Below are 25,902 nucleotides of genomic sequence, written 5' to 3'. Positions count from 1 at the left end.
ATATATATATATATATATTCCGTTATTTAGATTATTTCTAGAAGTCTTTCTATTCCAACTTTTCAGTGTCCTCTCCTACCCCTCAAATCCAAGACCATTTCTTCTTCATTATCACAACACACACACACACACACACACACACACACGCTCACAAACTCTTTATATATAATTACTATACTTATATTATTCCTAGTTCATTCTCTATTCCTTATAAACTTCCTGCATCTCCTCCCTCAACCATTTAAATTCATGACATCTTCTTCATTATCATAACACACATATACATACATAAATTTACACATATATACATATTTTCATTCTTTATATGTGATGACTTTATTTACATTATTTCCACCCTTCTGTTCTCTCTATATGTAAACATTCGCATACATTTACATACAACTATATATACACTTGAGTACACTTAGTGGTGCTCATAGACACAAGTTTTGGTCTGCTCACTTGAGATATAAGAAAACATTTTTAAAGTTCAGTTACTGGAATTCTGTTATTTTGTTAAAGTTTTATGATAATTAGGCCTCGTTACTCCTCACTTACTAAGGATAGCTTTATATGGTTCAAGATAACGAACGTAGGGGCGTGGGTCCATGCAGCGGGTCACAGGGCTCAAAAGATGATGTCCTCAATGCATTCTGAGGAGGAAGATTGTGTTCCAGAGCTACACAGAAATGTTCACCCCTGAGAGTGCCCTGATTAGGAGGAAACACTTAGTGCAATGTATTAGAAATACTCAAGCCGAGATCATGCAAGATGGCGTCAATCACACACTGTGTCTTATCCACGGAACAACAGTGAGTGCCATACTGAGAGCTCCAAAACACAGTGTTGGTGTTTCCAAGAAAGCAAGAAATACTGTCATGTGGATCGTCCATGCCCTCCAGCTGCAGGACCATGAGACTATGCTCAGGCCGCTTTTTGGATTGTGGCCTGGTGCAGCGCGGACCAAGGAGATGGTGTTTAAGGAGGGGGTGCTGTTTGAGTCGAGGACTGCACCACCAACACCACAGGCCTCACGGACTCCTCTTACAGGCCAGGATCATGCTCAGTGCTGTAAGCTGGATCATGCAGAGGTAGATACTAGCGGCAGCACTGAGGCAGGGACCCATGGTGGATGGAGCACACAATGGAGCCAGAGACTCAGGAGGCAGAATCAATAGAGCCACAAGTTCCCCAGGACAAGAAGCTGAGTTGGGCCAACATCAATGGTTTCTGCTAGCTACTCAACGAAGACTTTGAGGGGCCTCCACTTGCCACCTGCTTGATGTCCCACAAGATCCCATAGGAGTAGGAGGCCATTCAGGCCTTGATGGCCAGCAACAATCTGGCTAATTGAACAGGAGCAGGAGAGGTGACCCTGAGGACAAGGAAGTAGGAGAGTTGACCCTGGGGACACAAGAACAGGAGATCTGGCCCTGAGGATGTGGGAGAAGGTGAGGGCCCTGCCCTGAGGTCATAGGAACAGGAGATCCGGCCCTGCCATGATGACAGCTGACCTTGCCACAATGACATGGGAGCTGGAGAGCAAGCCCTGTCCTGAGGTCACTGGAGTGGGTGAGTTAGCTCTGCCCTGAGGACATGGGAGTGGGTGATCCAGCCCTGCCATGATAACATGGGGATGGATGAGCGGGCCCTGCCCTGATGACCTGGGAATGAGTGAGCCAACCATGCCTTGATGACACAGGAGCAGGTGAGCAGGCCCTGCCCTGAGGACATGGGAACAGGTGAGCCGGCCCTGCCATGATAACAGGGGAGTAGGAGAGTGGGTGAGCTGGCCCTGCCATGATGACATGAGAGTAAGAGAGTGAGACCTGCCATAGGGACAAAGGAGTAGGTGAGCCAGCCCTGCCCTGTGACACGGGAGCAGGACAGCTGGCCCTGTCATGATGATATGGGAGTGAGAGAGCGGGCGTGCCCTGAGGACAAGGGAGTGGTTCTGATCCAGGGCTCTGAGTGAACCTCACCCCAATATCTACCCTATGTAGGACCTGCTAGAACACATGAAGGGGCCAGATCTGCAGATTCAAAGATTGAGAGTCTCCTTGACACACAGCAACAACGGGATATCTGACAGCAGTCCCAGTGAGGATCCAGTAATGATAGTGTAGGCCTCCAACCAGACCCATGCCTCATAGCAATGAACATTTGAAAGTAAACATATGTGGACAAAAGGCTATAATGTGTGATACACTACAGCTTCTGTGACAAGATTTTTTGTTTGTCTGTTTTTTTATTTTATTTTACTGGGGGGAGGAGAGGGATTTTGGTGCATGACATGTAAATCATAGGCATTCAATAAAAGTTAAAAAAAAAAAGATACTGAACGTAGTTCTAGCTGGTTCAAGGCCAGAGGTCATTCCATCTCAGATATTTTCAAATAATTCACTCATTCATAGGAAATTGAAACAAGCATCTGTAGATTCAGCTTGGCCCTAGGTCACTCTTCATACAGTCTAGAAAAATATTCATCATACATTTTTCCATTGTAGTGTTAGTTTGCTCAAAATAGCTCGACCAATTCCATATCTCCGGGTCTGGGTTTTAATGTTCCTCATCAGTTCCTCCCTCCTTAGTTCTTCCTCAAAAGCCTCATTTTTCATTATTCTTCTACTTTGATTCATTAATGAAATCAAATCCATCTTCTTGGCATATCCACAAAAATGTTCTCTTTAGCACACAGAGGAAGGAGAGAGGAGACAAGGGAATTAAAAGAAGGGCGCAGGGGAGTGAAGATTAAGTACAGCTGACAACATTTGAAGCATGACGGAGTGGAGGATACCTGACAGAGAAGGTATCAGAGGGCCAGAGAAGGCTCAGGTATTGCATAGGTCTTGACTGAATCTGAAGCCATGATCTTTCTCAGATAGAGATGGCTTGGAAGTATGCACAGCTTCATAAGCAGCCTAGGTGAGGGGCCTTTCCTCATCCAGGGTCTCTCTCTTTCTGTCTCTGTCTCTCTGTCTCTTTGTCTTTCTCTCCCCATAGTAGAGCATAAATAAAGGCTCATTTCTGTACAATGCACCATGTGAAAAGGTGAATGTCTGTCTCTTAGAGAGGAAAAGCAGATCTTCCCTTGCAGGCTAGTTTTGCATCTCGCAAACTTTGCATCATCTTTACAAAGACTTAGAAATTCTAGGCACTATATTCTTCCCCTCTACTCTGCCTGGAGCATGTTATCTTGGTAGTTACTCCTTTTTCTATGAATGCTGTCAGGTGTCCATTAAATCTAGAGGCGATGTGCCCTTCGCCCTCAACTCCGTCAGGCACAAACTTCCCTTCAGATGTGCACATTGAATCAGCTTCACTTACTTGGTAGCATTGGTGGTGAAGGAGTAGAAGAAAGACACACAGAATAAATTCATAAAAGTGCTGTGGATCAGCTGAAATTAGAAGTTGCATATCTTCCTTTGATGACTTTCCCCCTCATTTTAAACTCACCTTAAATTCATATGGTTGGATTGCAGTTAAAAATACTAAAATAATATCTGTATATGTCTATCTTTGATCTATCTATGTATCTATCATCTAGGTATCTATTTACCATCTATTGGATCTATCTATCTATGTGTTGGAAAAGTTCACATCCACAATACCCTTCTACATTTAGAAATCTGAAAAAAAAAAAGATCATGTACAAATATCCAAAAGTCAGCAAATAAATAAAAATGAGTTGTGCCATTTCAGACAGAAGGCAGTAGTTGTATGTAACTGTCAGAGTAGTCCTGAGTTGTGTCATTGCAGATAGAAGGAAGTAGTTGTATGTAACTGTCACAGAAGTCCTGGGTTGTGCCATTTGCAGACAGAAGGCAGTATTTGTATGTAGCTGTCACAGGAGTCCCTCCCTGCATCTTGAGTATTAGTTTCTTACAGGGTGGAAGTCTGAGGAGGAAGAAATTGCCCTTCAGATATGCCAGGTTCATAGCAACTTCTCTGAGTCTCAAGAGAACTTTTTTTTTTCCATGTCAGAATACAAGCAGCTAATAACCCTAAAGATTTTCTTCTGACAGCCCCTGGAGCTTAAGAATCTTGTCACAGGCAGATCTGAACCACCTGAGGATGTCCACTCATGATGTGCTCTGCTTATTTATTCAGGCAGCTTCAGGGAGGGCTGTGGAGGATGAGCCCAGGCTGCACCAGAGGGCTTATATTAGAGTTTATTTATTCCTATAAACACTTAATTGTGTCCAAATGCAAACACTGGGAAAGAACAATGAAGTAACTATGTATTATATCTTTGTAAACTTCTTGATGTTGGTAAGGAAATGCATTGAGAAGACAAGCTAATTAATAAGTTTTGTCTTAATATAGGGCACACTTACCGAATGTTATTTCCCATTTTCTTTTATTTATGTAAACAATGAAGTGCATTTACCTTGAGGGAGCTAATTTTATATATTATGAGGGTAGCTAACATCTTATCATACAGAGTCATTTTGACACAAATACAAAGAAAAAAGGACTTGGAAATCGAAGGAGAAAAAGAAAATAAAAAAGAAGATAAGTGTCAGGTTTTGGAGTGTTAGGGAGTATGGAATACAGATCAATGACGGTCCTCACCAGTAGGAGCACAGGGATTCTGAGATATCAGATGACTTGTGTGACAGAGCAGAGAGCTGGAAAGTAGAATAAAGCCAGACAGTGAGGATCTCAGTAAAAGGAGACCCATGGCTCAGTCCAGAACTTGCTTTGGAGGAAGAGTGGGGCTACTTACCAGTGACAGTCAGGATGGTGATGAAGGTATTGAGTGTGCTGAGAAATTATTGCGATCCATGAACTTTGATCATCTCCGTAGGTACTTATAACTCAGTCAGCATGCAAAAAGTACTTACAACTCAGCATGGAGAAGGTACTTACAACTTAGTCAGCATGCAGAAAGTACTTACAACTCAGTCAGAGTGCAGAGTACATGATGTTTTTACACAGAATAAAACTTGTTCTCTCAATTATATCAAACTCTCACAACCTTATGCTTTAATTCAGTTCGCAAATATCCTTTAAATACCAGTAGATATTGATATTATCTAAATTACGTATTACCTACATATATTTATAGATTTAAAACTTTGGCAAAATACCAGTGACTTTTTTTTTTCACAAAAGAAGAACATTCTAAAAGCTGTATGTAACTGAAAACTTTTCTTTGCTAAAGCATTCTTGAACAAAATTATCAAAGCAGGAGGCAGCTTCTACATCTTTATTTGAAACCTCCGGTTTCAATAAATCACAAAGTTGTAATCAAAATACCATTGTATTGCTATAAAACAGATTCATAGGCCAGAAAACAAATTATAGAGTCTGGTACAATCCATGCATTTATGGATGGATGACATTTGACCAGTGTGCTGCTATGAGCATGCATTGGAAAAAACAACAGTTGGTGTAAAAATTCATCCTGGGAACATTGGACCGGCACATACAGAGGAATGAATCTAGACTCATGTTTGGATTTTTCACTGTTGAGGAAAATTGAAACAGATTAAATCCTTCAATGAAAAGCATCAAGAGCCAGGCAGTGGTAGCACATGCCTTTAATCCCAGCACTTTGGAGGCAGAGGCAGGTGGATCTCCCTGAGATCAAGGCCAGCCTGGACTACAGAGTGAGTTCCAGGACAGCCAGCGCTGTTATACAGAGAAACCTTGTCTCAGAAAAACAAAACCAAAAACAAACAAATAAATAAATAAATAAATAAAAGAAAAAGAAAAGCATTAAGCTATGACATGAACCTGTTATAGGAATTCAACAGAAGAGTCTTCAGGGCATTGAAATAGGCAAGAAACCCAATAGAATGTCCTCCCCTCTGTCTCAGTTTCCTGGTAAGTGAAGGCTTTCGTGGGACATGCCCCTTGGGCTAATATGCAGATATAAGTGAGTATATACCATTTGAGTCTTTCTGCTTCTGGGTTAACTCACTCATTATGATCATTTCTAGCTCAATCCATTTATCCACAAATTTCGGGAATTCCTTGTTTTTAATAGCTGAGTAGTATTCCATAGTGTATATGTACCACAGTTTCTTTATCCATTCTTCTACTGATGGACACTTAGGCTGATTCCATGATAGGCAGATTTGGGCCCAGGGGTCCCGCTCAAACTAAGGCACCAGCCAAGGACAATACAGGCGGTAAACCTTAAACCCCTACCCAGATCTAGCCAATGGACAGAACATTCTCCACAGTAGAGTGGAGAGTGGGATATTACTTTCTCACATACTCTGGCGCCTCACCTTTGACCATGTCCCCTGGAGGGGGAGACCTGGTGGCACTTAGAGGAAGGACAGCAGGTTACCAAGAAGAGAATTGATACCCTATGAGCATATACAGGGGGAGGAAGTCCCCCTCAGTCACTGTCATAGGAGAGGGGAGTAAGGGGAAAATGGGAGGGAGGGAAGAATGGGAGGATACAAGGGATGGGATAACCATTGAGATGTAACAAGAATAAATTAATAAAGAAAAAAATTTCTCTTAAAAAAAAAAAAGAAAAGAAATAGGCAAGAAAGAAATAAATTCGAATAAAATACACAATGGGATTCTAATAATGGAAAAGTTTTCACACAACAAAATGGACAACGGCAACCTACAAAAGAAGAACAAGTGCTTGTAGATTATAGCTATGACAAAGTGTTAATATCCAGGCTATATAAATAAATCAGACTTAAGGAAAAATCTAAGGCATGGCAACAACAAAATCCTGACTATATGGCGCTCTCCTTTAATCCCAGCACTTGGGAGGCAGAAGCAGGCAACTCACTGTGAGTTCGAGGCTTGACTGGTCTAGAAAGCAAGTCTAGGACAGCCAAGGCTACACAGGGAAACCCTATCTCAAAAAACCAAAAAGACAAAAAAACAAAAAACAAACAAACAAACAAACAAAAACCAAAAAACAAAACAGAAAGAAAGAAAGAAATTAATTTTCAAAAGAAGATGTACTGGGAGTCAGTGGATGTGTGAAATGGGCAAATCAAAGCCACAATGTTGCATCACCTCATTTTAGCAAGAATAGCTAGTCTAAAAAATGCCACAGTGGTGAGGATGTGTGGAAACAGGAACACTGCACACAGATGTTAGAAATGTAAAATAGATAGAACCACGGTGGAAACTATTGGGGAGATTTCATAAAATTCAACATAAAGCATCTATAGACCCCAACAATATCAGTGCTGCCTCTTTGCCCCGCCCCCCAAGCTGAAGTCACTATATTAAAAAGACGTCCACTCCCATATTTATTGCAACAGTATCACAAAAGTCAAGAAACTGGAAACTACCTAAGTTCCTGTGTACTATTAATCTGTTGGAAAAGTAGAGTCCTCTCGTTTGCAATAACTTTGTATTAGACACTTTCTTTTTTCTTCTTATTTATTTACTTATTTATTTATCCATCCATCTATCCATCTGCTTCTTTAAACTTACATTTATTTAATCACCTTACAGCCTGAGCCCATGCCCCTGTCTTACCCTCATGCCCTCCTCTCCCCATAGCCCCTCTCATGTGCTGTCACAAAATACCTGAAAAAAAAAAAAAACAGAGGAAGAAAGATTTCTTTTGTGTATCAGAGGTTTTAGTCCAGGGCTGTCTGAAACTGATTCACTATTCTGGGCCCAAAGCAAGGTAGTATATTGTGGCAGAAGTCTATGATAGAGCAAAAACATTTCAAATCATTGTGGCCAAGAAGGAGAGAGAGAGAACAGCGAGAGGAAAGAGAGGGGGAGGGGAAGGGTGAGAAATGAAAAGGTACTATAGTCAGAAGAGAAGAGAAGAGAAGAGAAGAGAAGAGAAGAGAAAGAGAGAGAGAGAGAGAGAGAGAGAGAGAGAGAGAGAGAGAGAGAGAGAGAGAGAGACAGAGACAGAGACAGAGACAGGGAGAGGGAGAGAGAGAGAGAGAGAAAGCGCACACCTGAAATAAGATATAGAAACAATGAAAACCTCTTCCTTTGTAACACATGACCCTCACCTAGTTCTGTCTCCTCTAGCTTCTACCATACCTCAGTGATGCCTCAAATTATTGGTCATTAATTAATCCATACACTCTAGTGACTCTCAATCATTGGACCCAACTGAGGACTAAACCTTCACCACATGAGACTTGTATGAGACTTTATTTCCATATTTGTCAGGGCTCTGAAGTGATAGAGATACATATGTTACAAGGATTTATTAGATTTACTGTGGAGAGCCACAGATAGCAGCACCCCCTCCTGCTTCCCCGGTGCAATGCGCCCCCTTTTGCGCATGCGCAGTGCGCCCCCTTTTGCGCATGCACAATGCGCCCCTTTTTGCGCATGCGCAGTGAGCAAGCCCCTTATGTGCATGCCTGAAGGCATGACGTAAGGTGGCGTGATTCGAACAAGACATAGCGTGAGGTGGCGTGATCCGAATGCACCAACAAGGAGTGACGACGTGGCAGTTTTTGATAGGACAGGCACACTATAAAGGTTCTGTGGGAGCTTTTCCTGGGGTCACTCCAGGATCCTGAATAAAAACTGCTGCAAGAAGAGTTCCCGGTGTTGGTGTCTTTCCTGCTGGACGGGAGCGGCATCGACAATTTACTTACATGATATGGTCTGGGTAGGCCAAAATGGCTATGCTCACACTGGTGAAACTGGGAAGCCAATAGTTGCTTAGTCAACAAGGCTAGATGCCTCTGAAGGTCTGATTCTGGTGCTGAAGGCCTGAGGCTCCCTGTAGGGCCAATGATGCCCAGTCCATATTGGAACACCGAAGTGTTGATATCAAGGAAAATTGTGGCAGTCTTTTTTTTTTTATCGAAATATACTATTTTAATCTATTATTTGGGAGTTTTACATACCCCAGTCACATTCACTTCCCAGCCTTCCCAGGCCCAGACCTCCACCCTTTTGATCTCACCCAAAGAAAAAATAGGAAAAGAATGAAAGAAAAAGTCCAATTTGTGTTGCCCATATACTCATTTGAATATGGCCAATGTCCCAGTGGCTATCCCTTTAAAGAAAATGGAGTCTTTCCTCACCCCCACCTTGGCCAGAAGCCATCGACTGTGAAAAGCTACACTCCAGGATCCTTATCAAATGTCACATGACATACCATTATTATGTGTGTCCAATTTTCATATTTTAATGTGTCAGAGTTTTTATTTTTACTCTTTGCCCTTTTTTGTGTGACTGTTTTCCCTGGATGTATGTAAATGTATTATGTATATGCAATACCAACTGAGTCCACAAGGGAGGATAGCAATTCCTGGAGCAGAGTTGCAGACAGTTGGGAACTGGGAACTGAACCTGGGTCACTTAGCAAGAGGCACTGTTAACTGCAGACTCAATTGCATTTTATACATATCCATTTTTAAGTGACTTTAATGTATGTAAGAAAGCCTTAAAATTATCTTCCTTTCCATTCCTGCTTTAACTATGGTAGTGCCAAATTTACTTCCAACCCCCAGTTCAAATGCCTGTTTACCTTGACAAAACACATAGATAACTCTTTTCCAGTATTGAGCAGAGATGGTATTGTGTGATGAGCTGTTCAAACAGGGAAACACAGGTTAGCTACACATATCTGTCCGTCAACACTGACACTCCTGGCTCAGTTCATGTGTGGATATATAATATAATGTAATATATACAACACATAATGCTAAGAGCACATATTTGGGGTGATACCAATTGTAATTTACCTCCATATTGTAGAAGAGACTACAAAGTGATTATTCAGGCACCAAATACATTTCTTCTATGAACAGCGTAGTGAGAATTACAGTCTGTCAAAAAGGTCAACATTATCTTTCCAAATCAAGATAGCTTTACTTGTCTCATCAGTCAGTATCATGACAAAAGGAGCCTAGAGTGCAGTGACATTCATTTTAAAGATTCTAACAGAACTTTCCATGACAGGAACTTTCCTTTTTGGAGGAGATTATCTCTGAAACCGTAGCATACACATTTTCAGCACAAACTGTCTTAGTGACTGTTTGGTGAATACGTTAAAGGCAATGTCATTTCTAGTTTTACTCTTTAGTTTTTACTTCTACATAATAAATTAGCATAAGCCCAGTGGTTTTAGTCATAATTCATTCCAATTCATTCCATTCTTATGGTCAGTGTCAGGCATGGCCAAAGTATCAGACTGACGTTGGAACTGACACTGAATTCTTTTTTTTTTTTTTTTTTTTTTTTTTTTTTTTTGGTTTTTTGAGACAGGGTTTCTCTGTGTAGCTTTGGCCATCCTGGACTCACTTTGTAGACCAGGCTGGCCTCGAACTCACAGCGATCCGCCTGCCTCTGCCTCCCGAGTGCTGGGATTAAAGGCGTGCGCCACAACGCCCGGCTTTTTTTTTTTTTTTTTTTTTTTTTTTTTTTTTTTTTTTTTTTTTTTTTTTTTTTTTTTTTTTTTTTTTTTTAAAGATATATTTATTTATTACATATACAATGTTCTGCCTACATGTACACCTGCACGCCAGAAAATCTCATTATAGGTGGTTGTGAGCCACCATGTGGTTGCTGGGAATTGAACTCGGGACCTTTGGAGGAGCAGCCAGTGCTCTTAACCTCTGAGCCATCTCTCTCCGACACTGAATTCTTGACTGGGGCCTATGGGAAAAACTTATGCCTTAGTTATTTTCCCTTTGTCAATAGAATATAACCTTTGTAGCTGTCTGACTGAGTTTCTAGCTACCTTACTGTCCAGAGAGTGACATGTTTAAGCTCCTGGATGCCATCTCTCTTCCCTCACACAAGCCTCTCCTGCCATTAAGAAAGAACTTTGCATGAAATCCTTCTCAGACTTCAAAACTTCAAATTCTTCTGTCAAGAGCTGAAGAAGAGTTTCCACTTTCAAAGTGCTCCTGAGTCTAGGCTGGGCATCCTAGACTACTGTCATTTTATGGTCAACTGTGCAATTGTGTGGCAAACTTTTCCTGGGAAGATGTAAGACACCTGTCTCCTCCTACTAGAAAGCGAGCCCCATGACAGACCAAAGTGACACTTTGTGCTGAAGTCAAACATGGAGAAGCAATGAATTGTATTGGCGTTACTTACAGGAATATTGGCAAGTTGCTAGTTACAGGCACACAAATGACTTGGACACAGACACATCACTGAGGCTCCACCCCTGCATTATGGTAGTTCTCTAAAGTTGGAAGCTTGCACACACTGCATAGCCTACAGGCAACTCAGCAGACTGGAGAGTGTCTTTCCCAGATGGCTCAGATGGACTGAGCTGCTTCCAGACAACTCTGCTGGTCTTTTGTTCCTAGGCATTTTGGCAGTTCTCTGCTGCTTGCAGGTGGGTGGGCTTGTCTGTGAGTGATTCTTACTAGTCTTTATCGATTCTATACTTCTATATTGTCAAGGAAGGAGGGACCTGGTGAATCTGGTCAGTTTCAGGGACTTCTTGGAGCTGTTTTTGAATTATTTACTTCATGTCATAAGGAGCTTTCTTGAAGAATGGAATGTTTCAACCTTGAAGGGAACTGCTATGCAGCAACTATACAATGCAGACTAATTTGAGGAGCGAAATTTATCATATTTCTAACCCAAAAGTTCTTCAAATTGTATAACCTAGTGCAGAGTAGGCAGGAAATTAAGGAGGCTGACTTATACTTTGAGTATTACATACCCACTGGCCTATAGATTCTTTCTTTATAGGTGGAACAATGTATAGTCTGTGGATTTACAATGCCATTGCAACTTGAGGATAGAGCCTATTCTTACAAAGCTGGGATTTGAGTGGACACATAACTCATGCCTTTATTAAGATGCTCCATTTCTTCTACACTAGAAGCTTCTGGGTGATAAAACCATAGTCTTTCTATCATTTTGTGTTCAGTAACTCTTTTACATAATATGGATTAAAGTTCAGCCAACAGTGCTGTGGAGACCATGTGGTTAGATCTGAATCTGAGCTAATTCCTGTCAAAATGAGCCTTCATATCTTTCAGAATATAGGGCACCCAATATGTGGTAATCTTAGTTTCATATAAATAGATGATTATGAGAAATGATACCACTTGGAGGCCTCTGATGTGTTGGGTAGCACGAGTAGCTAAATAGCTTTAGTATGTGAAGACTCCTCATGCTGTTAATCCAAACATAATTTCTATCTCTGCCACTGTGGCTGCTCCTGTCATAAGGCCCTTTGGCTTGCACTTGGATATCTGATTACAAAGGCTGACAGATGAACTCTGGGTGCATCTTCTGGTCCAGCTCATTTGTAGGACCTTTCCTTTGGTTGATGTTCAGTGCTAGTTGATAATGATTGACATAAACCTTTTGATATTCTGTTAAGTCTCTGTTCACAGTCCTGTGATTCTAACCTCTTGCTCCAAATTTTCAATACTTTTCTTCCATTATATATATATATATATTACGTATACATAATTACATAATTATGTATACATATAATACATATACATAATTACATAATTATATTGGGTGAATTATGAACATACACACATGTGTCATTGGCCACCTTTAGTCCTCCATACAATGAATAAGCAGGGGTACAGCATTAACATCTTGTAGGCTTTCCACAGCATTGTATTTCAGTGTTGAACCTGGGAACCTAAGTGCCCGTTTGCCTAAAACATGGCTTCATGAATGAAGCTGAGGTAGATGCTTTATTTTATAGTGAAGAGACTGGCATAGCAAACTACTATATTCAAAGTCATACACAGGGGTGATGAAAGAGACAGATGAGAACTGTAATCTCAAAATTATAATTCTGATAATCTTGCTTCTCTACTTTAACCCTAGTGATGGGACTGTTTTCCAGGAAGGAAGATAGAATCACATCCTGGTGAGGGTCAAATATCCCTACTCTGAGAGGAGAGCCTTTTATCTTCTTTGAACAAAGAATAGTGCTTGCTTCTTGTTGAAATTGAGGACTTGGTACTTTTGTGGCCTGAATGCTTAGGAACATCTTCATATTCAGCATTTCAGAGTCATACACCATAAAGCACTTATTTCACTTGTGGAGACCCATTATTTTTCAACCAAGAGCTCCGAGGTTGCCTTAGCAGACCCGTGTCTGTTGATATTTAATTGTTTGGGGGAGCTTGGCTACTCTAGTGATATTCTTCACCTGGACATTTGCTTTTGTTGTTGTTTTTCTGCAAGAGATGAAGGATCATAGATGTGACACTATGGAGGCATTATGCTTTCCTTACCAATCAATATGCTCAGCTTTATGGGATTCCTTTTCCAATGTATCATTAATGCTTCTTATGGGTCATGAAGTCCACGGTCCTTAGAGTTAATATTTTTACATTTCTTAAATGTTAATATAACGTATACCAGTTAATGCATTTCCTTACAACAATATATCATGCCAATTGACCACTGGAGAAAGTTTAGTAATTACAGTGACATCTAGCTGTCTTTGGAGATTATGGTTCAGTGCTACCATCAGTGCTAGGATCTTTGTTTTGTCTTTTGGATGGCTGTGTAATTGACTTCCCAGAAACATCTCAATGTCTGTTGGTATACACCATTCTTGGCACAAACTGTGATAGGTGTGGTTTGTTGGGTCCAGAGTTTAGCATGAAGAACACTTAATAAGGAGGTCTCGTGTTTATGATATATATATATGCAGAAGAGGCAGAGGTGGGGTGCTTGGGCAGTGAGGAAATTGTACCAAAACACCAGCCACTTCATGAAAGTCTTAGTATCAAAATGGCACCTCTCAGTTGTTCAGATGTGGATCTAGGGAAGTGGGTTGTTTCAGAAAACTTGCACACAATACATTTAGTCAAGCTCTATGTATAGATAGATACTCTTGGTAAAGGAGCAAGCTTGTAGAGAATGTCACCTCATGTAGCCACTGGAAAATCCAATCCCACCCACCGGGCTAATAAGCGTGGTATGATCTCACCTGAAAACTCATCAAGCATCAAAGATTATGAGTTTCTCATGCTTGAGAGAGGACCTGGGAAACATCTCACAATGTCTACCTAATATGTCTGCATTTCAGTACAGAAACAAGAGGAAAAGCACAAAGAGTTATTTTCTCCCTATCTGTAGTTTCTTATGTTTCTCATGCCAGGACACTACCCCATTCACAGAAGATAACCTTTCAGTTTAAATGTCATGTAACACAGGAAATTAATACATCCTTTTGTGCTGTTTTGTACTCAAAATTCTAAAAGCAAGCGAGGATTATTTCCGAATGCTAAAAATAATTGTATTTATCTCTTTATAGATGCATTTGTTTAGGACTAGTTCAGAAGTCACTCAGTTTATCTACACCATCAACAAGATAAAATCATCAGCTCATCATATCCACAGAGTGAAGAAGTGTTTACAGATTGTTAGTTTTCTTTTTAATTCTACAGACATCTGTAATGCTTGCTCTCAGATCTCGATGCTTTTACTCCATTGACTTTTCTAAGTTCTCATTGCAACGTCTTTGTGGTTTAAAAATCCTTCATCCCAGCTACCCAAGTAGTTCAACTTTTGCCTAATACAAAGCTCAGAAATATGTTACAGAGTTTTAAAATTCTACCTGGAAAAACATTTTTATGCTGCAAGCCTCTGTTTGCTGATTGTAGTAACACCTGATGGAAGTTCTCTGCCAGTGAATCTACTTTGTTTAACATGAGTTGAGTGACAGTTAATGGTCTATACATTAGAGTGTTAATGTTTAACATGAGTTGAGTGACAGTTAATGGTCTATACATTAGAGAGTAATGAAAATTTCATAAGTCAATAGCTCAAACTTGGTGACTAAAAATTCAATTATTTGTATTCATGTTTGTACAATTGTTAACTGTCCCAACTGTCATTGTTTTTACAGATTTAAAACAAATATCCTCACATTACATTTATGCTATGTACTGTGGGCATTCACCCATAGTTTTATAATATGCCACTTTATTAAGTGAATGCTACAAATACGAACTATTACGAGGGTTTATGATGCTGTATGTAAAGCCAGGTTTCAGAGTGTATCACTCTCAAAAGGTATTGCTCAAAATCCCCACATTTTCTATAAAGAATGTGTGCTTATTAACACATTAGTAAGAGACAAAAAGTAAAGCACTTTCTCAGAGAAAAGAGAAGTCAGACTTTATAGATCTGCCTGACTGAACTGAATGCTTTATCTGATGGTCTCACAGCAGCATAATACAAGGCTGGGCGGCAGTAATTGGGATCCCTTTCTGCTCCCAGTGGGCAGAGATTGCTTCAGAAATAGCACAGAATGTGGAACAAAGGTAGTAAACTGACTGAGGCAAGGCTTCACTGTGAGGAGTTCAGTTTTCTGAAATCTGAAGGATGGAGGCAGTTGCTGTGTTTGGTAGGCTTTGACTCAAGATAAAAAGTAGTCTTTCTACTACTTTCTCAAGGAATTGGATTTGGAGAACATAACACTCACAAAAAAGTCTCCCGAGTGGGGTGGGGTTACTCACATCTAGCAAGTACTATAATAGCTTTAAGGATCTCAACATCTCCAGGTTACTTGTGGCTCTGCAGTTCCATTCCTGGAATTGACTATATACTAAGATTTACTTCCTGCTGAGATCATGGAGAAAGAAGCCTATAGCACTCACCGGGCCACTGCTATGAGGCCTTTCCTTTTAGCAAGTAAGAATGGCCACTGGTGGGGATGTTCTTGATTTCTACAAATTGAGAATGGCCCAGTTTTCAGTGGGCCATCTGTGGCTCATGGTATTCACAGACTTGGCAACATGAGAGAGGGTTAAATAGCTCTTGGATGGATTAAAAGGTCAGAACTTGTAGATGTATCAGGTAATGGAGCCTTCCTGACAGTTAATGGAAGCATTAGGGCAGGAACTTCTTGATACAAATAGGCTTCTGAATCGCCAGATTTTTATATTTATTCATCTGGCACGACAGAAATGTCTGTTCACTCTCTGTAACCTATCCAGTTTCCTTACTATACTCATATTAAGAAGTACTTATGAAGACTATTATTGGTACTCACAATGATTGTTAAGGCTATGGAGCTTACCCCTGGGCCCTGATTACACTCTTTTCAAAGTCCTTTCAAAGGTCCTAGGATGAAGGTCAAGATCTCTCAGCATGTTGATATGGATCATCTTCCCCCAAGTGCATGTATATGAGTAACTATTGGAGTGACTTACAGGTTGCAGTCCAACTAATCCAACAGTGGCTTGCTGTGAGTGGAAACTCTAAGAATCTACTAGTTGCTCTGTCCCACAGGGCTGTGTGTCTCAGATGGTCTTCTGTACATGCTAGAATATGCAAAGAAATAGGTTTTAATGCCAGTGAAGAAAAAAATGGATGTGCTACCAAGCTGAGAACAAGCAGGCAAACACTAAAACCTTCCTTTTCCCATGTTCTTGTATAGGCTTCCAATAGAAGGTATGGCCCAGATTAAAGATGTGTCTTCCTGCTTCAAGATCTGGATCTGAGATGTGTCTTCATGCCTCAAAGTTCCAGACTAGAAGTGGATTAATCCACTTCAAACCAAGAAGGATATTTCTCACAGGTGTGACCTCCATTTTGGGATTGCTGTTCATTCCAGATATAGTCACATTGACAACCAAGAACAGCCGTCACAGCCCCTTGTGGTATTTCTGTGTGTTTCAAATGTTTGACATATCACACTAGCTAATGGATTCTTTTTTTTTTTTTTTTTTTTTTTTTTGGTTTTTCGAGACAGGGTCTCTCTGTGTAGCCTTGGCTGTCCTGGACTCACTTTGTAGACCAGGCTGGCCTCGAACTCACAGTGATCCACCTGCCTCTGCCTCCCGAGTGCTGGGACTAAAGGCGTGCGCCACCACACCCGGCAGCTAATGGATTCTTGTTTATATAGATCCACTATCAGACAACTTCCTCATGTTGGGAAGTTGCTGGCTTCAAGTGCCTTATTTACAGGCCAGGAGTGAGCATTTTTTTTCCTCAACTACAAAGTACTTTTTCTCTGATACCAGATGCCATATGTTGGATTTTATAATAGGATTTGGTTGGAAAAAAAAGTTATTGGGGAATTATCAGTGAAGAAGGTGATGGAGAAGACAGGTGTGCAGTGTGAGAAGCTAAGGTATGGTTAGGACTCCTGTAATGCTCAGAAATTTCTGGACTGAGTCTGGTGTGACCCCAATTTCTCCAAGTTGAAATGGAAGCTTGTTATTCCTTCCGTGTCCAGCTTCTTCCTGCAGGTTGTCTTGGTAAATGTATAGCTTTGAGCAAGTCAGCTAGACACAATGTGGATAGGCTCCGGGGAGCTAAGCTTTGAAGACTGCCTGTTGACCCAGTTCACCAGTCACACATGACACCTTTCCTTAAAGAGAATTGTTAGTGGGCACCTCTTCTCTGTTTTGTTTGTTTTGTTTCTTTTAGAAAAGCAATACCTAAGTGGGCAGAAATACACAGATCCACCCTTTTGGTTCTACTAAAGTAGAATGAAAATCTTAAAAGGAAAAGTAGCAATGGATTGCAATAGACAGTTGTGACCACAGAACACCCAATTCCCTGAAATACAAACCAACCAACCAACAAACAAAAAACAAAGGCCAAGGTTGCCATGCATATCTGTGCCCCTTTCTGTCAGTACTCTTTTACTTACAATTCAGGATATCATATTCAAGCACAGTGATTTTGAAAAGTCTTTCTTTGTAGCCCACAGGAAAGACTTTCCATTTATGGAAATTTAGGTATGCCAGAAGAGAGGTGCCAGTGAGTCTGGCTGGAGTTTCCATATTGTATTAGTAATAACATATGATCTAGGCTTTCAAGGAGGGCTCTGATTATATTATCTAAATGAAAATGGGAATACAAAATCAGCTAAGGGAATACAATTCTGCTAAATTAGTTTAGAGATTCTCTGAGATTATTTTCTGTTATATCTTAAGAGGAGAATTTCTGTATATGTTGAGACCAGATTTTATTTTATTTTATTTTTTTGGACAATCCTGGGCTAATGGAAAAAGTTATAAAGTTCATTTTAAGAAACTCTTATTTTTTTTGTTTATTTTGTTTTGTTTTAAGCCATTTGAGAGTAACTTGCTGGATTGATGGCCTGTCACTGCAGCAAAATTTCCCTACAAAACAGAAAGTTTAATGGGCATAAAACCACAATGCATACAGTAGTGTGATGAAATTAAGCAGGAGATGGCTGCTGCAATCTCTACTCAAGACCAAAAGCAACTTCTGCCACTTGTCTCTGTATTTTCTTGAAAAACAACAGGCTTGCCTCTGCTGAGACTTCTCTGTTTGACAATCAGAAATAATTCCTTAGGTTGTTCACAATTCCCAAGTTATCATAACGGCACTTTTCAGAGTTATAGGGAGATTATACATTCATCTTAATTTCTCTTTCCAAACGAGTCCTCATGATTTAGTTTAGCTGATGCACCATTTGTGCCAATATTTGAGCATAACAGTTGCTCTGCACGGCTTTGATTATTTTATTTATTTCACATGGTGTGTTTGATCACTTGGTCAAATATTGGCACCAATGGTGCATCCTATAACTTTGAAAAGTACCAGATTGCTCAAACTTGGTTTTTCTGTACTCCTCTGTAAAGAAAGAATTTTTTCCAAGAAATTATTTTAAAATTGTAGTTGTTCTATTTCTTATTACTTGTTTTCAATTCATATACTGGTATGTCTTCTATTTTAGCCAATATGTCATATTCCAGTATTTTTACCTATACCCATGCCGATGATGACAGCCTTTTTCATCTTTTAAGTCATCTTTGCCTTTTTTCAGAATACTCTCTTCCTTACTAACATAACCTAAAGGGCAAATCTCACCTTAAACTTATCCTGCACACTACCTAGGATTGGCTGTTTTTTCCTAAGAGATTTTTACAACCAATCGTGGAATGTGATAGTATGGTGTTGTGAAAACAAGACTAGAAACCAGACGTGCTCCTTACTTCTGAGATGCTTTGCTTTCAGACTTTCTCAAAATGTACTAAGCTAAGAAACCTGAGTATAAGTGAGTGTATGCATATATAGGTAACTATGCCGTAATATCTCTTCATACACATATGTATATATATATATGCAAATATGAATCAAGTCAGTATCTTCCATTTTATCTCAATACTATAGGATTTATTTGAGCTATGTCTCTTCTCTTATGTGCATTCTTTTATTCAAAACTAAGAAAACGTAGTTTCACTCAAAATCTGCCTCACTGACCCTTGGTCTCATAGTTAATCTTTGGTCAGTGCTCCTGTCTCTTGTGTTGGTAATGGCCACACTACTCTATCTGGCTCTAGTATCCTGTGCTGGATTCCACCCTATCCTGTGAGAATGTACTTGCCCTCATAATCATGCCATTCCACCTTAGCAGGTACTCTACTAATCAGACATGAGTTCTTTTTGTTAGTACTTGGTCCTTTCTTATTGGATACTCTTTTTTTAAAAGATTATTTTAGCCTTGACTTGCCTGCAGTTTATTACAGTAGGATACCCTTGCTGTGGATACCTTCCTCACTTGCACCTGCCGTAGACTCTAGTCACCAGAGCTACCTACTTATTACTTTGCTCACTTCTGCATAAATGCCTATTTTGCCTGACCCATTAGATAGCTTTTGCAATAGAGAGTAAAGCAGAAAGAAGGAAAGAGGGCGTAGAGGAAGAGCTGTTTCATGTCTAATCATGTTTTATAGATCTTGTTTCTGGTAATTAGTACAAATTTGAATTCTTACACTTACAATGTTTTGTAGATTTTGTCTAACCAGAATTTAACTTGAAGTATCAGCATATATTTTAGGTTCCAAATAAGTTTTCTTTGTATTCATTAACTCAAATTGTAAGAAAAGAAATGTGAAATGGAGCTTAACAGTAGCATCTTATAAGAACTTATCCTCTGCAAGTCTGGGCCATCATGTAACTCCTTACTTACAAATGGCTGCCTAAGTGTGCATATACAAATGTAAGATATATATATATATATATATATATATATATATATATATATATATATATATGAATAATGAAAAACACAGGCTCTAGGAGGTTATATGATTTATTATTGAGTGATATTGCAAATTTTGTTTTCGAAGCAAAAATGACCTTAAGCATCATATTACAAATATTTATGAAATCACCAAAAACTAAAGAGAGAAGCCAGGCTACTGTCTACAAGGAAGTTGTGTAGCACATTTTTGCAGCTTTAGGGTCCTGGTACAGTCTTCTTAACTAAATTGTTTAGCTGCTGTTTGTCAAAGACTTTGAAAAGCAGTGAAACATAAATAGCTTTGTAAAATAATGTCTTTGGTATTTAGTTAACTTAAAAAAAGAAAGCTATTACTTAATAGGAAAGTGGCAGTCATCAAATGCCAACTAGCTTTAAATACCATGCTTACTCTCTTCTGCAGTGGCAGGTGGGGGCAGCTCTTCCTTCTGCTCACCGCAGAATCGATTCTGAGCAAACTCCTTAAAGGTCTGAAAATGAAAGAGTTTGACGTGGCTGTAAAGCACATCAACAAAAGATTAACTGTGCATGTGCTCCGGAGAACCTGCCTCTTACTCACCTCATTTCCAAATTAAACAGCATTGAGCTTCGCTGCACAGCTGTAAAACCTGGCAGTTCTGTCAGGAGGGCACTTGCTCACCAACTTTCTGTCAGGCTGTAACCACATAAAGCCTCACTAGAGCAGACTTTGTTTGCTCCCAGGCCCACAGTTATGTTCCTCACAGGATGCCTTCATCCCTATGCTGGTTATGATCCCCTGCCATCACTGTCAGCTTGCACCCAAGGCTCATGGTGGAAATGTTTCTAAGTCAGAGTCTGTTCATAAGTATTTCCTCTGATGCCTTTTAAAATCAACTAATAGCTATTAAAAGACCAACAGGCTGCTCAGAATACTAACTACTGGCGTGTACTAGAGAGGCTTAAAAGGGGGTCAAGGAAGGTCTCTGCCACATCGGTCACTGTGTCATAAAGAGGTAATATTTTGATGCCAGTATCATAATTGTAAATTCTGGGGCTGAACAAGCAAAGGTTACTTACATTATTACTTCTAAATAAGGAAGAGTATGAAAACCATTAAAAAGCATGAAAAATGTTTATCCCCCCTTTTTTATTGACAAATAGTATTTATCAGAATGAAACAAGATATTTGTGCTGTTTGGAGATATATAGCTGAAGGGGAAGACTGCTGAGAGGTGTTTTAGTTTCTTTTCAATGTGGTTAATGTCATTTCGGTAGTCTAGTTAGGGTTTAAGTGACCATAAGATAAATATATCTGATATTAATAATCTATTGTGTACATTCCAAAAGTTTTATTGTGTTCTTCCTAACACCAAATTCACTAACTGAGTATTCACAATCAGGACCCTCACATGATTTTTTTTCTTGTTATGATAAAGACTTGAACACTAATGAACAAAAACATGTATTGGTGATCTGAACTTGAAAGGATGTTAAAATATAAATAGGCACACACACTACAAAAAGAGTAAACTAAAACTGAAACACAGGCCGTGAACTTGAGAGTTATAGCAATGAGGGATGCAACAGAAAAATGGAAGGAGGAAAAGGAAAGGGTAAATGATATGATTGTATTTTAATTTCAAAGAATAAAACAATTATAAAATGAGAAAAAAAGTCACTTTTTTCAAACTTCATTTTATCTTAAGCTATTCAGAATTACCTTTCAAAACAAATAGATATTTACTGGTCTTACAGTTTCTAATTTTAAAGATGTCAAAAATTAAGACCAATATTTAAAGTTGAAATTTTATTTATTTTCAAATATACTAAACTTAAAGCCTGAGCTGTTGGTGTTCTGATCAGGAAGTTGTCTCCTGTGCCAATGAGTTCAAGGCTCATCCCTACTTTTTCTTCTAATAAATTCATTGTTTCTGGTTTTATGTCATGGATCCACTTGGACTTTAGTTATGTGCCAGGTGATAAATATGGACCTATTTGCATTTTTCTACATGTATACAGCCAGTTAGACTAGCATCATTTGTTGAAGATGCTAGGAGAGAACTTCCTGAACAGAATACCAACAGCTTAGGCTCTATGATCAACAATTAATAAATGGGAACACATGAAACTAAAAAGCTTCTGTAAGGCAAAAGACACTGTCAATAAAACAAAAGTACATCCTACAGACTGAACATAGATCTTCAGCAACCTTATGTTTGACAAAGGGCTAATATCCAAATATATAAATAACTTAAAAAGTTAAACACCAACAAACCAAAGAATCCAATTAAAAATGGGGTGCAGAGCTAAACAGAGAAATTTCAACAGAATATCGAATGGCCAAGATGCACTTAAAGAAATGCTCAATGTCCTTAACCATCAGTGAAATGAACATTTAAATGACTCTGAAATTCCATCTTACACCTATCAGAATGGCGAAGGTAAAAACCTCAAGTGCCAGCATCCATGCTGGCAAGGATGTGGAGAAAGGAGGACACTCCTCCATTGCCATTGGAAAACAATTTGGTACTTTCTCAGAAAACTGGAAATAGCTCTACCTCAAGACCCAGCTATACTACTCCTTGGCATATACCCAAAAGATACTCCGCCATACGACAAAGAAATTTGCTCAATTATGTTAGTAGCAGCCTTATTCCCAATAGCCAGAATCTGGAAATAACTTACATGTCCCTCAACTGAAGAATGGATAAAAAAAAATGTAGTACATTTATGCAATGGAATATTATTCAGCTATCAAAAACAAGAACAACATAAAAATTTGCAGACACCTGGATAGAGCTGGAAAAGATCATCCCAACTGAAGTAACCCAAACCCAGAAGGAAACATATAATATACATTCAACTATAAGAATATATTAGCCATATAATACAGAAGAACCATATTATAGTCCACAGACCTAAAGAAGCTAAGTAACATGGAAGACCCTAGGGAGGATGTTCAATTCTCATTCCGAAGGACAAAATAGAATAGACATTGGTAGCTGCTGAAGAGAGGAAACAAGATGGGATCCTACCATAGATGTCTTCTGAAAGACTACCCAGCAGGGAATCTAAGCAGAAGCTGGGTCTCATAGGCTAATTTTGGGCAGAATGCAGGGATTCCTATGGAAGAGTGAGAGTCTAGAAGGACCCAGAGGGGAAAGGAGCTCCACAAGAAGACAAACAGCCAACAAAACTGGGCCCAGAAGGGTTGGTGGAGACTGATGCACCAAACAGGGACTGGGCATGATGAGAACCAAGGTCACAGCACTCAGATTAGCTGATAGGCAGCACAGTCTCCATAGGGGTCCCCTAGGAAGGGGAGCAGGGGCTGTACCTGCCATGAAGGGTGCAGTATCATGCCACATGGGAAAAGGATGCAGACAGTCCTGATGAGACTTGATGGGCTGGGATCATTTGGTAGGGGAGAAGGGCCCCCCCCTCCTCTGAGGACTAGGGGAGGCCAATAAAGGGAGAAGAGAGAGAGGGTAGGACTGGGAGGAAATGAGGGAGGGGCCTATGGGTTGGATACAAAGTAAATAAACATTTAAAAATAAATTTAAATTAAAAATTTATTAAACTCTATTCAACTTTTAAAAGTTTAGCATCGACTTCTAGTTTCCCAAGTAAACAAATATAATTACTACAAATAAGATTTAAGGATAACATTATTATATATTATTATAGTGACATGATAATATATTAATGCTGTGGATAGCTTCTAGTCACAGTAATTGTTGCAAATGGCATGCTAAATTATGAGCACTCAGAGAAAACTACAAATTGGTTCAGTAATTGAAACAAGAAAAGGGACACTGGGTTGTCCTGGGGAATGACACTTAGCTATTCAAGACTCCACTGCAACCACACAAACAGGAGTGAGGCTTTGACATGTTAATTTATCTTACCTCTTACCACACCTGCTCATAAGTGCCTGTGCTTTAAAGTAGTGTTCCCATCAAACGGTGGCAGATATAAATCCCTTATTACAGTTATTAGCTGTAGTCAAGTGCTCCATGGAAAGGAAAGATGGAGGCACAATGACAGTCACGAAGGTGGATATGCAAGTCATGGTATGCTCTCTGCCACTGTCATCCAATTGATTCTGAGTTCGAGATAGTCCCATGTATTTTAGAAAACAGATTACAGGTATTTGTGCTAAACCCAGTGGCCTTCTAAAGCTCAAAATCCTAAGAATTCTTTTGCCTGTTACTGAATGATTCTTGTAATTTGTGAGCTGGAGAAATATCAATATAGTTAAGATAAAACTCTGTAGATTGGACAGAAAGTGAACCTAGGCTTGGAGGACATACAGGGTGTAGACAGAAAACAAAACAAAACACTGACAAAACCAACAACAACAACAAAATCAAAACAGGAAAAGAGCTTCTTGCTGGTCAAGTAACATAAATACAGAGAGCAGCTTTGTTGTGACAATACCTTCTGACCAGATATAAGGACTCTGATTTGCAATACAGGCTCCTGGAAACCATGCCACACAAGAAAAATGGAATTTCACCGTATAAATGAACTAATGGGTCCACAGCCTGGCCTTGATGATAGTGATATTGGGGGTTAGATAACAGTTCAAAGAACAGATGATATTGACAGAAGAAAACTTGAGAAAGAACAGCCAGGAGTCTACTACAATAAACCTAAGAGGGATTGATAAAGGCCAGGGTAAGATGGAGACTGAAGGAGATAGACAGCAGTATGTCTCTTTTATTTTCTTTCAAATTCTAACATTAAAAATTAAAAAAGAAATGTCTGTTCAATTAAGAAAAATGTTTTAATTGAGAGGTGAGTGTAAGGACTAAGGACTAGAGACTATGTGAAAGAGGCTCTCCTTTACACCTTTCTTTTTTTTATTACTTTATTTATTTTCACTTTGCATCCCCCATCATGATTCCCCCCACCTCCTTTCCTCTCAGGCCCCCTTCATGCCTCCACCCGATTTTTGGTGGTTGAGTCTCTGTGAGCCCATATGGGCTGAGGTTAATTGACTCTGCAGGTCTTCTCGTGGTCTCCTTGACCCCTCCGTCTCCCTCAGTCCTTCCTCTTACTCTTCCAGAAGACTCCCTAGCTCTGTTTCTTGTTCGGCTGTGGGTCTCTGCAACTGTTTCAGACAGTTGTGGGGTGAAGCCTCTCAGAAGACAGTTGTGTTAGGCTCCTGTCAGAAAGCAGAGTATCACTAATAGGTGTCAGGGGTTGGCTCCCACCCATGGGATGGGTCTCACCGTGGGCCACTCGTTGGTTGGCCACTCCCTCTATTTCTGCTCCATCTTTGCACATCTTATAGGCAGGGCAGATTTTGGGTCAAAGGTTTTGTGAGTGGGTTAGTGTCCCAATCCCTCCTAGTTACAGGAAGTAGCTATTTGAGCTACCATATCCTCCAATGGTAGGAGTTTCAACTAAGGTCACCCCCATAGACTTCTGGGAAGCTCCTCTATCCCAGGTCTTGCTAGTCCCAGAGATGGCACACCACAGTGATTTTTATTTTCTCTCTCAGCCTTTCCTACCCCTGCTCTCCCCACACCTAATCTCCCCTTCCCTTTCTTCAGTTGAGGGACATCTAGGTCGTTTCCTATTTCTAGCTATTACAGATAAAGCTGTATGAAAATAGTTGAGCAAGTGTCTTTGCCTCTTTTGAGTATATGCCTAGGAGTGGTGTAGCTGGGTCTTGAGGCAGAACTATTCCTAATTTTCTGAGAAACCACCAAATCGATTTCTAAAGTAGTTGTATATGTTTGCATGCTCACCAGCAATTAAGGAATGTTTCTCTTTTTCCATATCCTTGTGAGCATGTGCTGTCACTTGAGTTGTTTTCTGTCACTTGAATTGTTTTTTTTTTTTTAAATCTAAGCTGTTTTGGAGGGTACAAGATCTAATCTTAGAGCTGCTTTGATTTGTATTTCCCTAATGACTAAGGACTTTGTACATTTATTTAGGTGCTGCTTGCCCATTAGAGATTCCTCTGTTGAGAATTCTGTTTACCTCTCTTTCTTTATGGACTTTACTTCCTATGCTTAAGCAATCTGCTC

This window comes from Acomys minous, assembly GCF_964271855.1.
Source record: "Acomys minous genome assembly, chromosome: 6".
Lineage (NCBI taxonomy): Eukaryota > Metazoa > Chordata > Mammalia > Rodentia > Muridae > Acomys > Acomys minous.
This window is presented reverse-complemented; position numbering follows the sequence as displayed.